The 23,889-nt window shown below is 40.9% G+C and overlaps 1 protein-coding gene across 3 annotated transcripts in view; it reads left to right on the forward strand.

Moving 5' to 3' along the window:
• Window positions 1-4,624: 4,624 nt before the first annotated feature.
• Window positions 4,625-23,889, forward strand: part of raly (RALY heterogeneous nuclear ribonucleoprotein) — a 210,648-nt gene continuing 191,383 nt past the window's right edge. For all 3 annotated transcript variants that reach the window (XM_041892592.1, XM_041892594.1, XM_041892593.1), the window contains exon 1: window positions 4,625-4,726. The gene's annotated coding sequence lies outside the window, so the exon portion shown is untranslated. The remainder of the gene's footprint in view (window positions 4,727-23,889) is intronic.

A 23,889-nucleotide genomic window follows, 5' to 3' on the forward strand; every position in this document is an offset into this window, starting at 1 on the left:
TACCTACCTGTACATGCACTAACTAGTTGTGTTGCGTGCCAAAATGTCCTGGAGGACATTCCATCTCTGCAGCATGGGACCTTGTTACCATAGCTGTGACGTGTGTTTAGATTGCTTGACAGCCTTCACAATTATATTACCAGTTTGTATCTCTAATTCATTCCAGTACATTATGACAACTGGGGGGTTTTGAAGGTCTGCAAGGAAAGATATAGATCCTCATTTAAATATTAATGCAACAGACTGATTTATTACATATCTTTGCATGAACACGAAACACATTTTCAGATGTAGTGGATTTTTTGGGGGCAAATGCAGATAAAAGGCAAACCTGGTAAATCCAGTAAATCAGTGCAGAGAATAGTACCTCAGTACTGGAAAAAATCCTGTACTGATTTCATCTCTTCGTAAAGGTTACACTTTAAGCAGTGGGTGACAATGGGGAAATAATTTTATAACTATTCGTTTGAATACATAAAAATACCATTGACTACACCGTAAACCTTCAGTTCACCTCAATACAATGTAGAGTTGAACAACATGTTTGCTAAGTTTGAAGATTTTTGCTAACTAGGTTAATGCTAATGTAATTTACTACTATTGGTGTTAGAAATTACAAAATGTGTATTAAGTCCAAGTGGGGAATATCAAGGCCATGCATCTTGAAAAACACTCCCAGCTGCGGTAACCCATATTTATTCTTCCTTTCAACATTTGTTTAATGTATTAATGTGTGATCTTTGAACGCAATCTTTATTCTGTGCCGTCTGACCACTAGTGGGTTTCGCTACCCCCAGTATATTCATTTTACTAGTAGACCTTGCTGAAGTCTGCAAACTGGCAAGGGGGCTTGGCGGCGCATCGTAAGTGAGAATTATAGGCGTTGAGGGACAGGCTTCTCCAACCAACCGACTCATTACCATGCTAATAGTCACTGATGTTGCTCCTTAATGAATAGTACTAACATGGCATCATTATTTATTTACTGTTGAGGAGACAGAGGCAGAGCCTACATCCAAAATGGCACCCTATTTCCTATGTAGTGCCCTACTTTTGACTAGAGCCCAATGGGCCCTGTTTAAAAGTAGTGCACTAAATAGGGAATAGCGTTCCATTTGAGGTGCAGCCGGAGAAGGCGGAGAGTGAGAGCTGCTTCACCCTCACAGAGCAGTTGTGGTTGAGGACATTCTGCAGGAGAGAATGCTCTTGGGAAGTTATTGAGTTGAAAACAGAGTAATTGCTTTTATTTTCAGATTTGGCATGAAATAGAAAGCCTGCGTCCCTGATATATTAGGCCCTGACTAATACTCGCCTGTTTAATAATTAAATGCATTCTAAAAAAATATATATTTTGACGAAACAGTATTTATGATGGTGGCCTTCAAGTGGACTGGTATCATACAAATGGTTGGGTCCTTGTGTATCTATAGCAACTCTCTGATGATGAAGTATGGATTTGCAATACAGACAGGCGCAATTACAATGATGGAATGGATAAGCAGGTTAAAGCTAGAGCTCCAAGCAATGTTTTATAAAAGCCTTTACATTTATGCGTTGTAACCGCCTCCCTATGATAAAACACTTTATGTAATTGTGTTTCACCATAAGGAATTGCTTTGGGACTTCAAAATCCCTGTTTACACCAGGGTAAACCAATGATCACATTATTGCCTCCACCCACAGTAGCTGCATGACTTTAAAACCAACACAATACATGACCCTTAAAAAAGCAAAATCTTGATTCCTGAACTATTGTCGGTTATAATTGATTTCTGAACTGCGTGTAGCACCCAACTCTCTACAGTATAAGGTAAAGTAAGCCTGGTCCCTTAATTTAATTTACCATAGTTGTTCACTGCATGACAATTTCTACAACATAATCCTTTTTTCCTTTCTTGCAGTAATTTTTAATAGGATCTCTTTTGTAAGGGCACTCCAAAGCTAACAGGATTCAATGAATCGATGGACCGTTGGGTGCAGTGAAGTTGTTAAGAGTCTGTTGAGAGTGGAACACATGAGTTGTATGAGTTGCTCTGTAGCTGCTGTATGGGGATGTTAAATGAATCCCTATATAGCCACTGCTCAGCATAAGCACTGCATCTATATCAAACATGCATTGTAATTTCTTTCAAACATCTGAAACAACTTTTTCCTGCAATTTAGAGCCATAATCATTGTGCGTAATTCTATGCCCAAAATATGTCAATTGTTCTGCATATCTAACATACCTCTTGAGTTGTCTGTATTCTTCTGACCGGTGGTTCTTTTCTTTAAGAAACTAAATATGTTTCTCTGCATCTCTGCTAAAATCTGTGTAAAACATTGAAAGGAATTCAGTACATTTAGAAAAGCAAGCAATTACTAAAGTCTACCAAACTTGCAAGCAGGCATACCAGCTAAGATAGTTAGACAAGCTAGCTACTCTAACTTGATCGATAACCTGAAATGGCTTCTTGGTAGCTAGCTATGAGGTTGTGAGATTGGGAACCTATCTGGGCTAGCTAAAGCCAACTTCCTAAAATTGCTAGGTGGCTAGTAGTGTAGTGGGTAGTAATATTTGATATATGCATATTATATATACCTCACATGTGACTCATAATAAGACTAAGCAATTAGCCCATTAAAGGAATTATCTGACTCCATAAGATAACTAGCAATATGCAAGAAACTGAGATCAAGGAATGGTCATGAGAATTGAATTCTAAATACAGGTGTATTTAATTACTTTGTAAATGAAGTTACAAGGCAATACTGACATTAACAAAGCATTATTCTAAGCATGATAAGAGCAAGAAAGAGAGAGACAAAGAAACCATGGCTTGTGCCCTGGCCCATAGCTCATGGGAGAGAGAAAGAGAGAGTGTAGGTATCTCATCACAGCAAGTCAGGAACATAAGAGAAAGAACAATACGTTTAAGACCCTTTTATAAGCATCTGAGTTGTTTGGAGTCAAAATCTGAGTTGTTAACCAATAGTATTACTGTAAAGTTAACCTCCAATCAGATATCAGACCTACAGGATGTAACCTCTGCTTCTCAGAGGTGAGACAATGGGGGTTGGAGAGATAATACAGAGAATGCTGAATTCCTAAGACTACACAGGAAATTATTGCATACAGTTCATAAGAATAGTCACTTCGGAGGCTTGGTTTTTTTACAGGACAAATGTGAGGGGGCACGTGCCCCTGTGCCCCCTATGGGCATGACGCCTCTGGTCCTATGGCACACTATAGTGTGTTATAGGACAATGTGTTTTTGATATAGACTCAGTGCTTCGTGGAATCCTTTCGACCAACTGCTCCTATATCACTGTGGAAAGCTGTGTGATCTTTCACGTTAGGCCACATGTAGGCTTATTTTTAGTTGTTTCAGTCCGTTATATTTAAAGGACAAGTAATGTTAAATAATTGAGTAAGCCTGTGTAATTGCACATGCACACAAGGATAACAAGCCCTTAATCCTTGCGGTGCGTGCCTTTGTTGACTGGTATCGCCCTTTGCTGCCCACCCCTGCCTGGTCGTGTGTGTGTGTATGTGTGTGTGTGTGTGTGTGTGTATCAATGCGAGAGAGATGAGGAGGACACTGTGTAGAGCAGGACACTGCTGTAAGATGAGAGCATATTTGGCTGTCTAGTACAATGAGAAAATAGAACCCAGGGAAGTCAGACTGCTAACACAGCTGTTTTTGGGTGAGACCGACGCGGCCTAGAGTCAGGAGCAAAGACAGGACCTTCAATAGCTTGAGACTCTCCATCAGCAGTTTACTGCAAAGCCAGGGAGCACTGGCCCTCAGTTCCCTCTGCATAAAGCCTCAGCAGCATGGACGACCCTGCCAATGGGTTTTTACTGCACTGAATTCATTTATAATATATTGTAATCTCTGTGCAGAGCCGTAGTTGAGTGGTAACACTCCCAGCACAAGTCACATAATTTGATTACCCTGTTGCAGGACAACTTTCCGTCAACGCAGGAAATGTAGAACTTGTAGTGTATTTGAGGTTTAAAAAAGCCTTCTGAAGTTTGTAATTTCCTCTTTGAAATGTCAGACTTGTATCAACCCCTACAAAAATGATCGTTAATTATAATCCACATAATAATTCACTGTCATCATTCATTCTAGACCTCTTATTCAGTGATGGTTGACCAAGATCAGGATTATAGCAGTATAAAGTTGGGTCCGTCTATGTATTCACATGGTAATGGCAGGTACACTGCAATTACAGTGTATAATTGTTACATAACCTGTTTGTGGTTTGTGTAACACAGATTTAATATAAATTAGCAAACAAACTCAAATCAATTATGTTGAAGTGAGATTGAGATTATGCAAACCACTAACCGGTAGGATAACAGTTCTAAACCCTAACAAAAAATGTGTTACAAAATGACATTGCACCTGCCAATATGAATTGGCATTCTAGCTGCAGTCATATGAATTGTGATTTGTGCCACACTATTTGAAATGTTATTTCATACAAATCATTATCAACATTTCACATGGTTTCCATGGAGGTGATGATAGCCTTTGCCTATATTATGCGGGAGTTCCAGTGCACTGTGCACATATGCCTTGCTTCCACCCCTATAAAACAGAAGTGGTTTCCTCCATGGTGATAGTTGTGCTACTCGAACTACTGCTTGCTTCGCTGCCGTGACAGTACTGTACCTTCTGCGTCTGCCGATCTCTTATTGCTCTAGGAACATTCTTACTCTTTGACATTTTCCTTGGTGAGTAATTTCTTCCCCTCTTACCTTTTTTCTTCTTTATCTTCCTATTTTTGTACTTATCTTTATTTTGTTATTGTTTTGCATTACAGTGCCTCAGTCCTTACTGATTTTTTTTTGTTGACAAATGCATTTCGATCTTTGGATAGGTCACTGTTGATTTATGTTTAGTTTACAAAAAAAGAAGAGAATGGATGTGTCTTAACTCTCTTACAAAAACGTTTATTAGGATTGGGACAAAGCCTACGTGTTGGGTGAAATTCATATTACCAATGATAAGCGATCTGTTTTCATGTTGTCTATTTTACTCCCGAATTGCTGTCATTGATATTCGTGTGCAGGTTTTTTCTTCCCCTCCAAAAAGTAACACAATGGCACAGACCATGTACAATATTTATATGTATTTTTTGTTGTTTTTACTATTCTGGCGTATCTCCGTTTGAGGTTATATTAACTCATTTTGTTTTTGACATTTTCTTTTGAAACATGGGGGGAATTTGCAGAACGGAATAATTTTGCGCAACAATATTGAGATGGTATTGTTGCTTGCCTTTTCACCTGGTTATACTGACAGCGTGCGAGACTGTAGTGACTGTTATGAAATACCTTTTCCTTTACCAGTTAAAATAATAAACCAACTTTTTCTCAAAATAATTGTAACCATCACTATTCTCATTACAAGTTTGTCATGCAGCCAGGTGTCTCAACATGAAAGTTGAAATGCCAGTGCAGCCATCCTGTGCAGGCCAGGCGCCACAAGGGTGCAAAAGGGGGCAATGCCCCCTCAGTTTTGTGTCCCTATTCTGTCCCACAATCTGCCCCCACACGGTCATGCCCAAACGATTTGTTGTGTATGCTTTGTTCATGCAACTCCCTTGCACGCATCATACCTAACTCATACACATTTTACTGGTTGAAAAAAAACGATTGGCCTTCACAGTAGAAGGGCGGGGTCAATTTGACCGTTTAGGTTTACTTTCAAAGTTACGTACTAAAAGAAGAAAAAAAAAGTTTCACCGCACAGCTGGATGGAATTTAGCTAATGTTAACAGTTAGGTAGGTAGCTGATAGTATGATGGCCGTAGCTGGCCATGACCGGGAGACCCATGGTGCGGCGCACAATTGGCCCAGCGTCGTCCAGGGTAGGGGAGGGAATGGCCGGCAGGGATGTAGAGCATGGCGTTTGCAACGCCAGGGTTGTGGGTTCGATTCCCACCGGGGGCCAGTATGAAAAGTCGCTCTGGATAAGAGCGTCTGCTAAATGACTAAAAATGTAAAAAAAATGGATATTAGAAAGTGGCTTCGCCAGGGCACAGGGAGAAGCCTGCCACAGAGGCCAAGGCCGCTGGGCCAACGCTAATCGCCGAGGCCAAGGCTGCCGAGCCCAGCAGCAAAGGCACCTGCGCAACCATCTTGCAGCCTGGTGACATAGGAGGTAACCAACCCGAGGAGGGGCCTGCAGCCGCCAAGACCGAACCTAGCATTACAAGCACCGACACCTCCGTTAATGTGCCTGACGACCTCGGTGATGAGGAGCCAGCACAGGTTTGTCTGGGAAAATTCCCAACCCGCCTGTACTGTGGGTGAAAACTGGCATTTTGTAGCGCGTGGTTCAAAGGAATATTCCTGCAAGGCAGATGCAGTTTGATGAGTTATGGGAGAAATACAAGCACACTTGGACACCCCCGCTCAAGCAAACGGCAAAGAGTAGTGAGTAGTAATCTGAACAACAATGGGCCAGCAAGAAGAGGATAATGAGAGGGAGTGCCAAATACTGTTTTTCAGCACTCTGGATGCTGTACTGGGAGAAATGTCAGCAAGATTTAACGAATGAAACAGCCAACTTCTTGAGGCCCTGTGTGCCTTACACCCAGAGAATGAAATCTTTATGGAAAAAGTGAAACCACTGCTGGACTTAATCTCAGGAGATTTTGTGGAAACTGAGTTTACTGTCGCACGCCAGTTTCTACAGACTGAAATCGCTCGATCTGGAGAAGACAAATGGCCAACGCAGAGCATTTTGGATAGATACTCCGGGCCTCTAACAGCAATGTCTACTGTGATGATGGCATTGAAGCTGGGATTAACATTTGGAGCATCCACAGCAATTTGCAAGAACTCTTTTTCAACATTGAAAAACATATTCAGTGAGCACAGGAGGAAAGCGCAGCTGATTCAACTGGCATTTGAGAGGGATCTTACAAGCAAATTCCGTGGGGAGTGGAACGAGAGACTGCTGAGGGGGTTCAACACAGCATCAAGGCGGCTGCAACTCTTTTGAATCTTGGTAAGAACAGGCAGCCTGGCTGGGCTTGTATAATTTTGTTATTTGCTAGCTTTTGGAAATGTGTGGCAAATGTCGGAAATAGGAGTAGACGTGATTTTCTTTATTGGTGTTGCTGCCAGGTCTACTGCTTGATTTCTGTGATGTGATTGGATTGGAAATGTTTGGTTTACAATATAATTGGATTGTTTTTAATGTTGTTTTATAATGTAGAAGAGGTGCTTTGCATTACATTGATGAGGGTGGGCAGACCTTGACCAATGGTTGAGTAATGATGTAGCTATAGTGTTGCCATAAACAACTCGTTGCTATGGAATACTAATTTCTCTGTTATCATACCTAGCGTAGTACGGCACTCTTGTGGGAAGACAGCTTGGTAGCTGCTTCCAAGCTGCATTTTACCGATAAGTCGTGGTAGTGCATTGTACATTATTGTTTGCTTTCCGTGATTGGAAATGCATTGTATTGGCATGATGAAGTGTTATTACGGTAATTAGCAACTGTTTTGCATTGGATTGATGGGTATTGTGCATGTAGCTGTGTAGTGTTGTCATAACTTGACATTTCTGGAGCCGGTTATGAATTGTCCATGTTTGTAAAACGGTGCAGTAGCCTGTATTCTTGCGGCAAGACAGCTGTGCGTGGCTGCAAATACATTGTGTGTAATTGTACTATCGATTATTATCCATCCTGTGTTATCAGCAAGCGAAAATAGTTGTGCCCCCTTAGTCATTTCTGATGCCCCCTTGCCGAGTTAATCCTGCCGCCGGGCCTGCAGTGAAGTATGCTAAATTGCGACATTGGCAAGACACAACAGGTTCGTGCTCATTTAGAACTGAAGGTAAAGCACATGCATTATATCAAATAATGTCTCCTCGTGAAAGTTTAATGAGAACTTTGTTAACAATTAATGCACATTTCTGTTATTCATCATTTAGAATACTGTAGCTTTTTACAGATGTAGGATCTTAATTTGATCAACCTGTTGCAGGATAACTTTCCTTTAATGCAGGAAATGTAAAACTTAGTGTATTTGAGATTTAGTTTGTTTGTAATTTCCACTTTGAATTTTCAGACTTGATTTTCCCTTATGAAAAATGTATCAACCCCTACAAAAAAATATATTAATTATAATCCACTTAATAATTCACATTTTCTGTTGCTGCAGGATTATTTTCCTGCTGCAGCAAACTGTCTCAAATTAAGATCCTACATCTGTATGGTTAATAATTGTTTAGTTCCTCAGTAGCCAGTAAGCCTAATAATAATAATGGATCATAAGATTTTAACATATACAGTGGGGGAAAAAAGTATTTAGTCAGCCACCAATTGTGCAAGTTCTCCCACGTAAAAAGATGAGAGGCCTGACATTTTCATCATAGGTACACGTCAACTATGACAGACAAAATGAGAAAGAAAAATCAAGAAAATCACATTGTAGGATTTTTAATGAATTTATTTGCAAATTATGGTGGAAAATAAGTATTTGGTCACCTACAAACAAGCAAGATTTCTGGCTCTCACAGACCTGTAACTTCTTCTTTAAGAGGCTCTTCTGTCCTCCACTCGTTACCTGTATTAATGGCACCTGTTTGAACTTGTTATCAGTATAAAAGACACCTGTCCACAACCTCAAACAGTCACACTCCAAAACTCCACTATGGCCAAGACCAAAGAGCTGTCAAAGGACACCAGAAACAAAATTGTAGACCTGCACCAGGCTGGGAAGACTGAATCTGCAATAGGTAAGCAGCTTGGTTTGAAGAAATCAACTGTGGGAGCAATTATTAGGAAATGGAAGACATACAAGACCACTGATAATCTCCCTCGATCTGGGGCTCCACGCAAGATCTCACCCCGTGGGGTCAAAATGATCACAAGAACGGTGAACAAATATCCCAGAACCACACGGGGGGACCTAGTGAATGACCTGCAGAGAGCTGGGACCAAAGTAACAAAGCCTACCATCAGTAACACACTACGCCGCCAGGGACTCAAATCCTGCAGTGCCAGACGTGTCCCCCTGCTTAAGCCAGTACATGTCCAGGCCCGTCTGAAGTTTGCTAGAGTGCATTTGGATGATCCAGAAGAGGATTGGGAGAATGTCAGATGAAACCAAAATAGAACTTTTTGGTAAAAACTCAGCTCGTCGTGTTTGGAGGACAAAGAATGCTGAGTTACATCCAAAGAACACCATACCTACTGTGAAGCATGGGGGTGGAAACATCATGCTTTGGGGCTGTTTTTCTGCAAAGGGACCAGGACGACTGATCCGTGTAAAGGAAAGAATGAATGGGGCCATGTATCGTGAGATTTTGAGTGAAAACCTCCTTCCATCAGCAAGGGCATTGAAGATGAAATGTGGCTGGGTCTTTCAGCATGACAATGATCCCAAACACACCGTCCGGGCAACGAAGGAGTGGCTTCGTAAGAAGCATTTCAAGGTCCTGGAGTGGCCTAGCCAGTCTCCAGATCTCAACCCCATAGAAAATCTTTGGAGGGAGTTGAAAGTCTGTGTTGCCCAGCGACAGCCCCAAAACATCACTGCTCTAGAGGAGATCTGCATGGAGGAATGGGCCAAAATACCAGCAACAGTGTGTGAAAACCTTGTGAAGACTTACAGAAAACGTTTGACCTGTGTCATTGCCAACAAAGGGTATATAACAAAGTATTGAGAAACTTTTGTTATTGACCAAATACTTATTTTCCACCATATAATTTGCAAATAAATTCATTAAAAATCCTACAATGTGATATTCTGGAGAAAAAAAATCTCATTTTGTCTGTCATAGTTGACGTGTACCTATGATGAAAATTACAGGCCTCTCTCATCTTTTTAGGTGGGAGAACTTGCACAATTGGTGGCTGACTAAGTACTTTTTTTCCCCACTGTAGGCCTGTGTTGTAGTACTTGAGACCGGTCTCGGAATCGAGTCCGGTCTCGAGACCACATTGAGTGTCTCGGTCTTGTCTCGGTGTCTGATACATTGGTACTCGGTCTTGACTCGGTCTTGGACACAAGGAGACAAGGGGAGTAAAAAAACTCGTAATTATCAGCTTCCATTCAGTCAGCGCATAGAACCGCTTCGCAAGGCCAAATATATAGGCCTTACACTCCTTTCTTGAAACATTCATATCTTAACAGCCTTTATATCTATTATAGACATGTTTGCTCAGTGGCGAACCTAATAGGCCTTCAGTGTGTGACAGGTTCGTGATTCTTAAAGGACAGCAAACGTAATACCAGCGCGTTCATGTAGGAGAGTGCACTTTTTGTAAAACACGAACGGTCAGTGGTGTAGTGGAAGGTAAACGCAGGTATAAGCCGTATACCCACTTTCTTTTCAGTGGGCATTATTTATAGTCAAAGTAGTGTTGTGGAGGTATATGAATTATCAATTCTGTAGTACAATAAAGAAATCATGCACAAAGTAGCCTACACAATCGCAAAGCACAGGAAATATATTCACATGCGCGCCACACACATAGCCTAGTTTCAGCAGAATGTCATCTGCAGACAGCAAGAGTGGGCAGCTCTCAACTGGTTTTGGCATGGAGCAGCTCACATAATAATGATGTCGGTAGCCGGTAGTGTAGGAAAGACGTTTCAACTTATTATATCTACCAGTAAATGCTAACTAAGGCAACAATGGGTATGCAAACCAGGTATTGAAAAAGTTGAGTCCGAAGTGTTGGTTAGTAGGCTATATGTGATGCGCAATTGTCATCACGTGTTGTTTGCATCAGGGGCGTAGACATGGATGGGCCTGGGTGGATAGAGGCCCACCCACTGGGGAGCCAGTCCCTGACAGGCCCACCCAATCAGATTAATGTGGTTTAAGCATTGTTGTGGACTTAGACAATCAAAACAAATATACACTACCAGTCAAAAGTTTGGACACACCTACTCATTCAAGGGTTTTCCTTTATTTTTACTATTTTCTACATTGTAGAATAATAGTGAAGACATCAAAACTATGAAATAACACATATGGAATCATATAGTAACCAAAAAAGTGTTAAACAAATCAAAATATATTTTATAATCTTCAAATAGCCACCCTTTGCCTTGATGACAGTTTTGCACACTCTTGGCAATCTCTCAACCAGCTTCATGAGGTAGTCACCTGGAATGCATTTCAATTATCAGGTTGTCTTCTTAAAAGTGAATTTGTGGAATTTCTTTCCTTCTTAATGCGTTTGAGCCAATCAGTTGTGTTGTGACAGATTGCAGCCCAAATAATGCTTCACAGAGTTCAAGTCACAGACACATCTCAACATCAACTGTTCAGAGGGGACTGTGTGAATCAGGCCTTCATGGTCGAATTGCTGCAAAGAAACCACTATATAAGGACACCAATAAGAAGAAGAGACATGCTTGGGCCAAGATACACGAGCAATGGACATTAGACCGGTAGAAATTAGTCCTTTGGTCTGGAATCCAAATTGGAGATTTTTGGTTCCAACCGCTGTGTCTTTGTGAGATGCGGTGTGGGTGAACAGATGATCTCTGCATGTGTAGTTCCCACCATAAAGCATGGAGGAGGAGGTGTTATTGTATGGGGGTTCTTTGCTGGTGACACTGTCTGTGATTTATTTAAAATTCAAGGCACACTTAACCAGCATGGCTACCACAGCATTCTGCAGCAATACGCCATCCCATCTGGTTTGGGCTTAGTGGGATTATCATTTGCTTTTCAACAGGAGAATGACCCAACACTTCTCCAGGCTGTGTGAGGGCTATTTTACCAAGAAGGAGAGTGCTGCATCAGATGACCTGGCCTCCACAATCACCCAACCTCAACCCAATTGAGATGGTTTGGGATGAGTCGGACAGCAGAGTGAAGGAAAAGCACCCAACAAGTGCTAAGCATATGTGGGAACTCCTTCAAGACTGTTGGAAAAGCATTCCAGGTGAAGCTGGTTGAGAGAATGCCAAGAGTGTGCAAAGCTGTCATCAAGGCAAAGGGTGGCTATTTGAAGAATCTCAGATATGAAATATATTTTGATTTGTTTAACACTTTTTTGGTTCCTACATGATTCCATATGTGTTATTTCATAGTTTTGATGTCTTCACTATTATTCTACAATGTAGAAAATGGTAAAAATAAAGAAAAACCGTTGAATGAGTTGGTGTGTCCAAACTTTTAACTGGAACTGTGTATATACAGTGGGGGAAAAAAGTATTTAGTCAGCCACCAATTGTGCAAGTTCTCCCACTTAAAAAGATGAGAGAGGTCTGTAATTTTCATCATAGGTACACGTCAACTATGACAGACAAATTGAGAAAAAAAATTCCAGAAAATCACATTGTAGGATTTTTTATGAATTTATTTGTAAATTATGGTGGAAAATAAGTATTTGGTCACCTACAAACAAGCAAGATTTCTGGCTCTCACAGACCTGTAACTTCTTCTTTAAGAGGCTCCTCTGTCCTCCACTCGTTACCTGTATTAATGGCACCTCTTTGAACTTGTTATCAGTATAAAAGACACCTGTCCACAACCTCAAACAGTCACACTCCAAACTCCACTATGGCCAAGACCAAAGAGCTGTCAAAGGACACCAGAAACAAAATTGTAGACCTGCACCAGGCTGGGAAGACTGAATCTGCAATAGGTAAGCAGCTTGGTTTGAAGAAATCAACTGTGGGAGCAATTATTAGGAAATGGAAGACATACAAGACCACTGATAATCTCCCTCGATCTGGGGCTCCATGTAAGATCTCACCCCGTGGGGTCAAAATGATCACAAGAACGGTGAGCAAAAATCCCAGAACCACACGGGGGGACCTAGTGAATGACCTGCAGAGAGCTGGGACCAAAGTAACAAAGCCTACCATCAGTAACACACTATGCCGCCAGGGACTCAAATCCTGGAGTGCCAGACGTGTCCCCCTGCTTAAGCCAGTACATGTCCAGGCCCGTCTGACATTTGCTAGAGTGCATTTGGATGATCCAGAAGAGGATTGGGAGAATGTCATATGGTCAGATGAAACCAAAATAGAACTTTTTGGTAAAAACTCAACTCGTCGTGTTTGGAGGACAAAGAATGCTGAGTTGCATCCAAAGAACACCATACCTACTGTGAAGCATGGGGGTGGAAACATCATGCTTTGGGGCTGTTTTTCTGCAAAGGGACCAGGACGACTGATCCGTGTAAAGGAAAGAATGGGGCCATGTATCGTGAGATTTTGAGTGAAAACCTCCTTCCATCAGCAAGGGCATTGAAGATGGAACGTGGCTGGGTCTTTCAGCATGACAATGATCCCAAACACACCGCCCGGGCAATGAAGGAGGGGCTTTGTAAGAAGCATTTCAAGGTCCTGGAGTGGCCTAGCCAGTCTCCAGATCTCAACCCCATAGAAAATCTTTGGAGGGAGTTGAAATTCTGTGTTGCCCAGCGACAGCCCCAAAACATCACTGCTCTAGAGGAGATCTGCATGGAGGAATGGGCCAAAATACCAGCAACAGTGTGTGAAAACCTTGTGAAGACTTACAGAAAACGTTTGACCTGTGTCATTGCCAAGAAAGGGTATATAACAAACTATTGAGAAACTTTTGTTATTGACCAAATACTTATTTTCCACCATAATTTAAAAATAAATTCATAAAAAATCCTACAATGTGATTTTCTGGATTTTTTTTTCTCATTTTGTCTGTCATAGTTGACGTGTACCTATGATGAAAATTACAGGCCTCTCTCATCTTTTGAAGTGGGAGAACATGCACAATTGGTGGCTGACTTAATACTTTTTTTCCCCACTGTATATATATATATATATATATATATAAAGTGTGATTATGAGCGTGGAAATCTGAAAAATCTATAGGAAAACGCATAAAAAACATAGAAAAACGTAAGTTCTTTCACACAGGTTGCCGTTCCTTCGCTGGGCGGGTCGTTTGGGAACTTCTTGGCAAAATTAGAGTATACCCACTTCTCCAGGCACCACTACACCACTGCATAGGGCCGATGGAAAGACAGCAGTCACACACAGCATGATGTTAAAGGATAAGCAGTCCATAAACTCGGACATAATAAGCCAGAAGGTCTCAATTATAAGAATACAAAAACACAACCATTAAGCATTTCCCAATCAAAATGTACAACTATTACTTCCCATTGCAAAATACATTTAACCTTTAGCACACAAAGTAACCTGTGACCTAAAGTTTAAAGTGGAACTGACAGCGTTTTAACTACTTTTCAGATATGAAACCAACAGACAATCATAATATCAGTAAAAAATATCAAATTCCCAGTTTATGCTGCAAAACATACTTTTTAATAGCTTTAAAAAATAGCTTCTATTTGACTCAACGTTCCATGACGTACACTAAGGCATTGTTGGCAGAATAGATGGATGCAGTTTAATGCATGATTCATATAATTCACCAATAAATGTCTTGGTAGTCCAAAAAATATTGCTATCAGGTTGTAAATCACAGCTAGCCTGGTGCGTTGTTTGCTGCCTCCATTCGGGATGCACTATTTCAGTTTCAATGACTCAATATTCTGGACAAAAATGGACGAATGTAAATAATGCTGGGAATGTCAATACAATCAAACTATCAAGGGCAATGATCACAAGTCAGTCATAACATGGCTAATAGGCTAGCGTATCTATTTATGTAGCAAGCTAAAAACACGGAGCCTAACGTTAGCTAGATAGCTAGCTAGTTGCTAGGAGGATGTCATGTCATACCATTGGAAGAGTGGGTGAGTGACTGACTTTTTCCCCTCATTGTTTTTCGGAGGCTATACACAGCTAGAGATGCAGGTGTCATTTGGTTAGCTAGCAAGAAATTCAACGACTGTTATACAGTTAGCATATCTCTTGCGTGCGCAAATTCCCTATGGCTATCTACTCTGATTTCAGAGCACTCTCATCTGAGTGTGCCAGAGTGCAGAACAACTGATGAATTTACGAACGCGCAACACCTGCTGAATATGACTGGTGTCAGTAAACAGGCAAAAAAAGTAATAATTAGTCAAGAGCTCTGCTACGGCGAGTAAAATGGTCAGTGAGGTACAGTGGGGGAAAAAAATATTTAGTCAGCCACCAATTGTGCAAGTTCTCCCACTTAAAAAGATGAGAGAGGCCTGTAATTGTCATCATAGGTACACGTCAGCTATGACAGAAAAATTGAGAAAATAAAATCCAGAAAATCACATTGTAGGATTTTTTATGAATTTATTTGCAAATTATGGTGGAAATAAGTATTTGGTCACCTACAAACAAGCAAGATTTCTGGCTCTCACAGACCTGTAACTTCTTCTTTAAGAGGCTCCTCTGTCCTCCACTCGTTACCTGTATTAATGGCACCTGTTTGAACTTGTTATCAGTATAAAAGACACCTGTCCACAACCTCAAACAGTCACACTCCAAACTCCACTATGGCCAAGACCAAAGAGCTGTCAAAGGACACCAGAAACAAAATTGTAGACCAGGCTGGGAAGACTGAATCTGCAATAGGTAAGCAGCTTGGTTTGAAGAAATCAACTGTGGGAGCAATTTTTAGGAAATGGAAGACATACAAGACCACTGATAATCTCCCTCGATCTGGGGCTCCACGCAAGATCTCACCCGTGGGGTCAAAATGATCACAAGAACGGTGAGCAAAAATCCCAGAACCACACGGGGGGACCTAGTGAATGACCTGCAGAGAGCTGGGACCAAAGAAACAAAGCCTACCATCAGTAACACACTACGCCGCCAGGGACTTAAATCCTGCAGTGCCAGACGTGTCCCCCTGCTTAAGCCAGTACATGTCCAGGCCCGTCTGAAGTTTGCTAGAGTGCATTTGGATGATCCAGAAGAGGATTTGGAGAATGTCATATGGTCAGATGAAACCAAAATATAACTTTTTGGTAAAAACTCAACTCGTCGTGTTTGGAGGACAAAGAATGCTGAGTTGCATCCAAAGAACACCATACCTACTGTGAAGCATGGGGTGGAAACATCATGCTTTGGGGCTGTTTTTCTGCAAAGGGACCAGGACGACTGATCCGTGTAAAGGAAAGAATGAATGGGGCCATGTATCGTGAGATTTTGAGTGAAAACCTCCTTCCATCAGCAAGGACATTGAAGATGAAACGTGGCTGGGTCTTTCAGCATGACAATGATCCCAAACACACCGCCCGGGCAACGAAGGAGTGGCTTCGTAAGAAGCATTTCAAGGTCCTGGAGTGGCCTAGCCAGTCTCCAGATCTCAACCCCATAGAAAATCTTTGGAGGGAGTTGAAAGTCTGTGTTGCCCAGCGACAGCCCCAAAACATCACTGCTCTAGAGGAGATCTGCATGGAGGAATGGGCCAAAATACCAGCAACAGTGTGTGAAAACCATGTGAAGACTTACAGAAAACGTTTGACCTGTGTCATTGCCAACAAAGCGTATATAACAAAGTATTGAGAAACTTTTGTTATTGACCAAATACTTATTTTCCACCATAATTTGCAAATAAATTCATAAAAATTCCTACAATGTGATTTTCTGGATTTTTTTTTCTCATTTTGTCTGTCATAGTTGACGTGTACCTATGATGAAAATTACAGGCCTCTCTCATCTTTTTAAGTGGGAGAACTTGCACGATTGGTGGCTGACTAAATACTTTCTTCCCCCACTGTATTCTCTCATTTCTGTCTGGAAGGAGCTAGCTAGCAAGCTAGCCAACTTTAGCCAGTTAGCTTGGGTGCTTGATTTGGACTAGAATGCATTGGCAGCAAGCTGCAGAAGGAAGAGGAGGCTACAATTCACCATCGTTTATCAGTGCAATTTTGATGGCCAACTAGCTGAAAAACTTTGAGTGGGTTTATCTAATGTTCCTTCATTAGATTTTAGCTCATCTTGCTCTGGCTAGCATTAGTTGTTGATCTTGTTGTTGTTGATGTGCATAACTGAGGGAGAGAGAGCCTACCTTTTCATGGTTGTTTGATCAATAGGACTGTAAAGTTCCCAAATGTAAGAGGACTCCCGTGGTGTTTACATGGTTTTTGGCGAATGCATTCTAATGATCTAAAGTCGTGCTGTTGTGACTGTCTCTAAACACACAGTCCAGTTCAAAGTGAATGATGGCAGGCCCGTGTGGCAAATGGCTTGTTTGTATAAAGGTGTACTGTAGCTCTGAGTCTCTATAGTGCATTAGTCTGTGTAGACTCCGGTACTGGACAAGATAGATGTTTTTATTCTGTTTTATTTACTGCAGTGTCTATTAATTGTCCAAACGCACGTCTGCTTTCCCACTCTATATTGCTATAGAATTTTCACAAATGCCTTAGTATACGTAATTCCCAAACTTTATGAAAACGTGAAAATGACCATATCTTATTTACAATGACGGCCTACACCTGCCAAACCCGGACAACGCTGGGCCAATTGTGCGCCACCCTATGGGACTCCCAATCACGGCCGGTTGTGATACAGCCTGGAATCAAACCAGGGGGTCTGTAGTGACGCCTTAAGCACTGAGATGCAGTGCCTTAGACCGCTGCGCCACTCGGGAGCCCATGAAAATGTATGCAGCCATTGAAATACCATACTTGCTAGTGCTGAATGATTTCGATTTCGATATTATTATTCTTTACATTAAATGCTCTATGCATTATGTGGGTTGAATGCTGTAAAATCACTGAATAAAACAATGAATACAAGTCCCATGATGGTAGTGACTGCCCGTTACTGCTTATCACTTATAAACCATCATTTTTTTTTACATTACTTTACTTTTATTTCATGACTTTATTATTTCATTCCAAGTCATCATCTCATCTCTATAAAGCTACAAAATCACTATTTTAGTAGTTCTTCAAAGTAAAAAAGGCATACTTTTATGACTGTATGTAGAATATTGGCCTGTTAGAAACTAGAGCTCCTTACTAGACACAGTTCAGGCCTCATCTGATTTAGCTCTACAGAAACTGCACATCCAGCTCAACAAAAAAAAAATGAATGAAATGAAATTCAAATAATTGAACCGACGTCGGTCAATTAGTTGTTTAAAAACCAAAGAATAACCTCAATTTCGGTTATTCGCTCAGCAGCACTAATAACCGCTGATGCATTCAAAGGTCCAATTACAATGAGGGAGAGAATCAGATGTTCGCGTGAGGGAAGACAGTTTGCATACCAGTTTTGAAAAGTTGTTTGATGAGATAGATGAGTGAGTGTTGATACTGTATTCGTCTCTTTCCCTATCAAAGGATGTGGAGATGGTGGACTACTGTGCCTGAAGCCTCCCTTTCGGCTTTCATCATTTTTTTATTTTTATTTTTTATTTTTTTATTTCACCTTTATTTAACCAGGTAAGCCAGTTGAGAACAAGTTCTCATTTACAACTGTGACCTGGCCAAGATAAAGCAAAGCAGTGCGATTTAAAAACAACAACACAGAGTTACATATGGGGTAAACAAAACATAAAGTCAAAAATACAACAGAAAATATATATACAGTGTGTGCGAATGTAGTAAATTATGGAGTTAAGGCAATAAATAAATAGGCCATAGTGGAAAATAGTTACAATTTCGCAATTAACACTGGAATGATAGATGTGCAAAAGATGATGTGCAAATAGAGATACTGGGGTGCAAATTAGCAAAATAAATAACAATATGGGGATGAGGTAGTTGGGTGGGTGTCACGATCGTCGTTAGATGAAGCGGACCAAGGCGCAGCGTGATAACCGTACATCTTTTATTGTACTGAATACACGATCAAAACAAAACAACAAACGATACGTGAAGTCCTAGGTTATACACCAAAACAAACCTTACGGAACAAGAACCCACAATCAACTGTGCAAAACAGGCTGCCTAAGTATGGTTCCCAATCAGAGACAACGAGCAACAGCTGCCTCTGATCGGGAACCACCCTGGCCAACATAGATCTAAACGATCTAGACAGAAAACAAGGAACAACTAAACATAGGAACTAACACCCTGGCTCAACATTAAAGAGTCCCCAGAGCCAGGGCATGACAGTGGGCTAATTTCAGAATGGCTGTGTACAGGTGCAGTGATCGGTAAGCTGCTCTGACAACTGACGCTTAAAGTTAGTGAGGGAGATAAGAGCACTGACTAAAGCTCGGCAAGGTTTGGCATTTAATTGATAACCTCTCACATAGAGAAATCTCATCAAACCAACACAAAATAATGGCAACAAGCTTGCAGAGGAATGTCTGGGCTTTTCAATGCCACTTCATAATTTATGTCCGCTTAAGTAGAAGGTTGATGGAGAGTAAGGAGTGAGCACAAAGGTCAGGGAAGATAAAGGTTGGCCTAGAAAATGTTCAGCAATAGCTGACTCTAGTTTCAAGCTTGTACCGTGGGCCTATTGAGATATCTTGTTAATCTTATAGATGTACACTACCGTTCAAAAGTTTGGGGTCACTTAGAAATGTCCTAGTTTTCTAAAGAAAAGCAATTTTTTTGGCTATTAACATAACATCAAATTGATCAGAAATACAGTGTAGACATTGTTAATGTTGTAAATGGCTATTGTAGCTGGAAACGGCTGATTTTTTATGGAATATCTACATAGGCATACAGAGGCCCATTATCAGCAACCATCAGTCCTGTGTTCCAATGGCACGTTGTGATTGCTAATCCAAGTTTATAATTTTAAAAGGATAATTGATCATTAGAAAATAAATCCACCTAGCTCATCATATTCCCTCACATTACTAATACTGAATACATAATTTTTTGGTCACACGTTGCACATTAAGTTGCATATAATTGTGTCGTAACACTAATTGCTACACTAACAACATTGTTGTTACATTTTACTTAGGTAATTGCAATGTGACAACATGATACAATGTTGTTAATGTAATTACTGTGTTACTACAAAAGTATAAGAGCTGAGCTGCTTAATGTAATGTGTCGCCATACTTAGGATCACCATTCAATTTGTTAATACGAGTCGTTTCCTCAGAGTTTGCCCTTACATGTGCAACATACCTCAGGTTGATAATTTGGCCAAATCTCTGCATTGCGTATGTACATTTTAGGAATTGATGCCTTTCCTGCCTGGCCTATCCAATTATATAATTGAAGAACAAAACATATATATCATTTATTCAGATGTTGAGAGGGGATGGTAGAAATGTATTGCCATGATTAATTGCATACCGCACACAGCCATCCAATCTCCATAGACAAAAATTGGCAGTAGAATGGCCTTACTAAAGAGCTCAGTGCCACCGTCATAGGATGCCACCTTTTAAACAAGTCAGTTCGTCAAATGTCTGTCCTGCTAGAGCTGCCCATGTCAACTGTAAGTGCTGTTATTGTGAAGTGGAATAGGAGTAACAACGGGTCAGCCACGAAGTAGTAGGCCACACAAGCTCATTGAACGGGACCGCAGAGTGCTGAACTCACTACCGAGTTCCAAACTGCCTCTGGAAGCAACGTCAGCACAAGAACTGTTCGTTGGGAGCTTCATGAAATGGGTTTCCATGACCAAGCAGCCGCACACAAGCCTAAGATCACCACGCGCAATGCCAAGCGTCGGCTGGAGTGGTGTGAAGTTCGCCGCCATTGGACTCTGGAGCAGTGGAAACGCGTTCTCTGGAGTGATGAATCACGCTTCACCATCTGGCAGTTCGACGGAAGAATCTGGGTTTGGTGAACGCAAGGAGAACGCCACCTGCCCCAATGCATAGTGCCAACTGTAAAGTTTGGTGGAGGAGGAATAATGGTCTGGGGCTGTTTTTCATAGTTCGGGCTAGTCCCCTTAGTTCTAGTGAAGGGAAATATTAACGCTACAGCATACAATGACATTCTAGACGATTATGTGCTTCCAACTTTGTGGCAACAGTTTGGGGAAGGTCCTTTCCTGTTTCAGCATGACAATGCCCCCGTGCACAAAGTGAGGTCCATACAGAAATGGTTTGTTGAGATTGGTGTGGAAGAACTTGACTGGCCTGCACAGAGCCCTGACCTCAGCCCCATCGAACACCTTTGAGATGAATTGGAATGCCAACTGCGAGCCAGGCCTAATCGCCCAACATCAGTGCCTGACCTCTAATGCTCTTGTGGCTGAATGGAAGCAAGTCCCCACAGCAATGTTCCAACATCTAGTGGAAAGCCTTCCCAGAAGAATGGAGGCTGTTATAGCAGCAAAGGGGGACCAACTCCATATTAATGCCCATGATTTTGGAATGAGATGTTCGATGAGCAGGTGTCCAAATACTTTTGGTCATGTAGTGTACAGTAGGTGATCTGGCAAAATTCGTCCTTATACTGATCAAAGAACCTAGAAGTATGTAAAGAAGATTTTTCAAACAATTATGTAAAATTAACATAGACTTTATTACAATAGACAAAGCCGAGGTGGTTTGCAAAGCATCTCCCTTCTACCTCTTAGCTCTCCATTTATATAGTCATATTTACATACATTTTAGCTTAAAACCCCTCCCTCTTGGGTTTCCCCACCACTGTCTTCAGTTTCCGCCTCTCGACCGCTCCGCCCACTTCCTTAGTCTATGATAGTGGCTAAATCTGACTTCTATTCAGTTTGGAAACAATAGTGGTACAATCAATCAAGCCCTTGTCATGCAAAAATAATCATGTTCAGTTTAAACTCTGTTCAACCCCGGCTCACGCTGGCTTGACCTGGAGATTGATTGTTGGACATGGCAGGTCCACACTCAATCTCTCAAACATACCCAAACCCAACTTCTCTCTCCCCTCCCGTCATTCTGTAATTACTCATGTTTAGTCTGAACTCTGTTAAACTCTGGCTCCGTTTTCAGGACTTTGTCTGAGGAGAGAGGCAAAAGGCAACAATCTGGTGTCAGTCTCTGATAAGGTAGGACAGCCATGGATTAGGTAAGAGTGTGGAATTCAACCCAAGGTCAGATCCCCATTTCACACACACACAAACCCAATAAGAGGAACCAATTAAATTCTTGCCAAGAAACAGCGATGTACCCATGTTTAACCCTGGCTCCGTGTTCGTCATGTTTGTGATTAACTTTGTTTATCTCACTGAAAAATCCTCATCATAGGCTACGGAGTGCATTTACTTGTACATTTGCATGTTGATCAATTTCTGTCTCTCTCTCTCTTCATGATTTGCCCCTCTCTCATTGGAGTTCAGTCGTTCATAAGACTTCACCACAACTGTGAATTTGCCTCCTGCATTTTCTAAGACGTAGAATAAAGCAGCAAAACAAGAAATCCGGAATAAGTACTGTTAGAATACTATTAGAATAAGTAGCATATACACTGAGTGTATAAAACATTAGGAACGCCTTCCTAATATTGAGTTGCACCCCCTTTTGCCCTTAGAACATCGTCAAGTTGTCAGGGCATGGACTCTACAATGTGCCGAAAGCGTCCACAGGGATGGTGGCCAATGTTGACGCCAATGCTTCCCACAATTGTGTCAAGTTGACTGGATGTTCTTTGGGTGTTGGACCATTCTTGATACACATGGGAAACTGTTGAGCGTGAAAAACCCAGCAGTATTGCAGCTCTTGACACACTCAAACTGGTGCACCTGGCACCTACTACCATACCCTGTTCAAAGGCACTAAAATATTTTGTCTTGCCCATTTACCCTATGAATGGCACACATACACAATCCATGTCTTAATTGTCTCAATGCTTAAACATTTAACAAGTGACATCAATAAGGGATCATAGCTTTCACCTGGATTCACCTGGTCAGTCTATGTCATGGAAAGAGCAGTGTTTTGTACACTCAGTGTATTTACCTTTGTATACGTATAGTCAGTATCAAGGATTAGACCAGACATATACTTTAGACTGTCTCTCAAATGGCACCCTATTCCCTCTATAGTGCACTTGGGATGCAGCCATACTGTCTCTGTTGTCTACAAATTCAATGGACAGGTGGAAAGTGTACAATGACGTCAACATTGAATGAATAAGCCATTTTGTGTGAGGACAAAGATGCTTCATATAGTTAGTACATGTTATGCTACATTGTACACAAGTGTGTATGTGCCTTTTCCTTGCTTTCTCAATAGTGTTTTGCCGCTGCACTGGATTTTTATTCTGCATGTTACCCCAAGTGAACCTTATACTCCTTTCACATAGAATTCACAATATGTTGTCTGTAAAAACAATTGTGTATATGATCCCCCTTTCAAACAGCCCAATTTTTACCTCTTTCTTGTCACCATTCACCTTTTATATAGCCACTGCTTTACCCAGAAAGGAGCAAGAGGCATTCAATTTTGACCCTATTGTTGCGACTGTTGTCATGGTAACCTGACGCGACAGCAGCAAGTTTTATATTTTTCATTTTAAATGCACACCTTCCATTGCTTTAATTTCTTCACATTCACAACAGTAAGTTAGCAGCTCACCATACTTGTAAATAATTACTTTTCCTGTTATTATGAATATAAAGTTGGCTACAGTTAAACGCAAAACGTTGTGAGATATGTTCTGGTAATATATAAGCTGGCTAGCCTGCTAGATAGCTAACTAAAAAGCTAGCAACGAACTAAAACATTGTCTAGAAAGTTTATTTTAGTTGTCTGGCATGTTAGATTGACATATCCTAAATCAGGGATTCTTGAAATTAACAACATTTGAAATATATATTTTGATAAACCAAAGTATCAGGTATCAAAGGAACAACCTCCTAATTATAAAAAAAATTTCATAAAATGCAACTAACTGGATTTATGTCAACTCCGTCAGACACCATAAAAGGCATTACATTTTTACAATTAACAAATGTTTAAAGGCCTTGATTGTTTAATTCTAAAATTAGATTATTAAAATATGTAAAACAAATCTCCAAACTTATTTTTGTTTTATTTTATAACGCTATATAATGCTCCAGGCAATTTTTTTTAGAATTTTTGCATGTTTTTCTACACTGAACAAAAATATAAACACA

The sequence above is a fragment of the Coregonus clupeaformis genome, chromosome 12, assembly GCF_020615455.1.
Source record: "Coregonus clupeaformis isolate EN_2021a chromosome 12, ASM2061545v1, whole genome shotgun sequence".
NCBI classification, from domain to species: domain Eukaryota; kingdom Metazoa; phylum Chordata; class Actinopteri; order Salmoniformes; family Salmonidae; genus Coregonus; species Coregonus clupeaformis.